This window comes from Megalobrama amblycephala, linkage group LG11, assembly GCF_018812025.1.
Source record: "Megalobrama amblycephala isolate DHTTF-2021 linkage group LG11, ASM1881202v1, whole genome shotgun sequence".
NCBI classification, from domain to species: Eukaryota; Metazoa; Chordata; class Actinopteri; order Cypriniformes; family Xenocyprididae; genus Megalobrama; species Megalobrama amblycephala.
In genome coordinates this window covers 20,905,810-20,909,050 of record NC_063054.1, presented here as the reverse complement: position 1 = coordinate 20,909,050, position 3,241 = coordinate 20,905,810, and positions in this window count along the sequence as shown.

Below are 3,241 nucleotides of genomic sequence, written 5' to 3'. Positions count from 1 at the left end.
TGAAACTGGAGGTAAATGTTTTATATTAATGTTTTTGAACCACTTAAGTAGTACTTTCTTCATTAAATTACTTTTATACTATTATAATCATTATAATCATTTATCATTGAAATATGGTTAAAGTGTACTGCTGAATGTACTGACAAGCATTTATGGTAAACTGAAATATACTTTAATGTCATTTCTTTTGAAAATTGGGTAACACTTTATTTTACAGTGTCATTGTTACACATGATACATGTAGTTATTGTAGTAATAACTATAAATTATGCATATTTACATGCAACTAACCCTAACCATAACTCTATAGTATAAGTACATCTAGTTAATTATTATTACTCAGTACTTAAATGTATAATTACACAGACACCTTAAAATAAAGTGTAACTGAAAATTGTATGTCATGTACACTCAAAAAAATAACTCTTTGAACGAACATAAAAAAATCATGGAAAGGATTTCCACATGATTAAGTTGCTTTATTTCAGCATTATGCAATTCTGTTATTCCAATTTAATGTACTTACATTGGATCAACTTAATTTATTAATGTTGATTCAACTTATTTACTAAGGTTGGGCACAGCTTAATTTAATAGTGTCAGCCCAACTAATTTGCAATGTTTTGGAAAATAAATAAAAAGCAATAAATAAAAAAAAAAAAAAAATTGTTTTCATATACATTGATTTTTACAATTCTTCTTGTTTAATTTTATGATTTATATAACTTTTGTGATGTTCTGTGTTAGAAATCTAGATGTGTTACTGGATTCATACTAAATTGCCTTAATCAAAAACATTGTAAAGCATAAATTGATCATTAGTCCATTGGTGGCAATGGTTTTACATTCAACATAGGCTTACAATACTTTTGGGAAATGCAACCCAGAGCACTACCACAGTGATTACTTTTTTATTAAAGTAATTTGAAAGTTTGTTAGCAGGTCCTTAACCCAAGCACAAGTGCAACAATTCACCACAATGGTAACCCTAAAACTATTAATTAACAGAAACTTTTAAATACCAACATAATAGAACAGTAAACATTAAAAAGTCTTTCCATTTTCTCATCTTCCTAAAAACTGCTTAAAATAACACTTTATTTCAACATTTACACTCCTAGTTCAGCCCCTTTGCAAAGCATGATGGAAAGTGAAAATCCTGTTTGATTGAGTCCTGGTTGGGTTTACTTGATTGAAACATGTTATTCCAATATGAAAACATCAAGTTAAGTCAAAGAGTAATTGTTTCAAGCCAATTTAACATGAAGCAATCACATTTAAACCAGAAACCTGATACAATGGTGTTGAATCAAAATAAATGGTTTAAATAAACTGAACAGCATCAAAAAATCTTTTTTTTTTTTGAGTGTAGCCTATATAAATATGTTTGTAATTACACATTTGTAATGATGAAGTTGCAATTTAATACATTTAAAATATATGAACTTTTAATTTAAGACTGAATAACACACTACAGTTAAAATTAAAGTCAACTTTACATGTGCTTTAGTCTGTTATTCAAGACATCAAATTAAGTGTACTTGTTTAAAGCATGACAAAAATTATTAAAACAATGATTTGAAATGTACTTTGAAGTAAAACGTTTAATTTGACATTTTACAGTGTCTGCTCTTTAAGTACACTTAAGTGGCCTTTTATTTCCTAATTATTATATCATTAAGTCTTGTTCACTTTGGATTTTATTCAATAAAACATGGGTTCAAATTAACTTTCCTTCAGTGGACTGCTTGTGACAGGTCCATAAGCCGATAGAATTAGTTTCAGTTATTGTTTTAGTCATCTTTAATAATCGTTTTTCAAATCCCCATATACAGACTGAAATTAAAAACACTAGAATTGTTTTTCTTTATAATCTTGATTGTGCATGTATGGTTACAGTCATTTGTCAAGTAAATACTGCATATCAAACAACATTGCAGGTTGGCTCCTTTGGTAGTAAGATTATAAATTAAGATTCTATTTTAAAAAATGTATCTTCAAGGACATCAAAATATCAGTGGAGGAAATTAATCTCAGTTCATGGGTTATTGGTCACTTCGATTTCCAATTAAATCTGAAGAGTTTGCGTTTGTAACCTAAATTAGCTCTTAGACTATAACAAAATAGATCTTCAGCAGGTTCTGCGTGTTTCATTTGTGTACTTTTCTCATACCCTGAAGATTAATTGCGTTCGACGTCTTTTCACAACCCCGATTCGAAGCTTCCTTTTTCACACCCAGCCCCCTACAAAACACCCACTACAGGACTAATGTGTTTCGAGTCATACCCTCTAGGTCTGTCTGTCTAGAACCGGTCAAGTGATCTTCCACATCTACCCACCCATGTTTTCTGTCACAAGTTTCTTAAAGGAAATGCAGTCACGATCCATGACGTAACTTATTTCAGCCCCGGTTCATCCTCACAGCATGACAACAGCTTAATAAATACATTATGTGTACTTATGAGAACAATAGACCATAAGCAAGATTCTGCTAAACCGATAAAGAGACATTTATCAAAAAGGATGCAGTTCTTGAAACATGCTGTTTAGATGGTCAAATCTAATTAAAATGGAAGTGATCGGAAGTGAAGGTTGATTAATGCTTTTTGACTGATCGTTAGATAGAACGATAACAAAAACACACACACTCATCAAGAAAAGGAGAGAATGAGCAGCGGAGTCCCACTAGTGCTTTCAAGAAATAACTGGAGAGACAAAAAGATTTTATTTCTTCTTTGGTGGCACTCCAATAACAGTAAAAACACATACAGTCAGTTTGGTCAAAATCACACTGCCACAATGAGGAAACATTTTATAATGCTTTTAATTCAAAAGGCACAGCACAGTTACACAAACAGGACATTTGGACAGATAAAAGACTTTATTTGGATTCTGTCTGTACATTCAACATCACAATTCAATAGTGGGGTGTTTTCTGGAATGAGTGACGTGACGTTTCAGGTTGTCTGGCTCTGGATCAGCACATCTGGCATGGGGTCTGGTGCTACTGAAATGGTTAATGAAGAAGAGATTGTTTCTTTTGACATTAGTATAGATCAAATATGTTTTTGTAGGTTTAAGTTCACACTCTAATGCCATTAAACACAAATGTCCTGTTGTATGTCAGAATATAAAAATGTATATGAGTTTCTGTATTTGTTTTTTTTTTGTCCAGTGCACTTGTAGAAACACATGAGATTTGAAAAAGCAGCTCATTTCATCATGAAATACCTTTTTTCC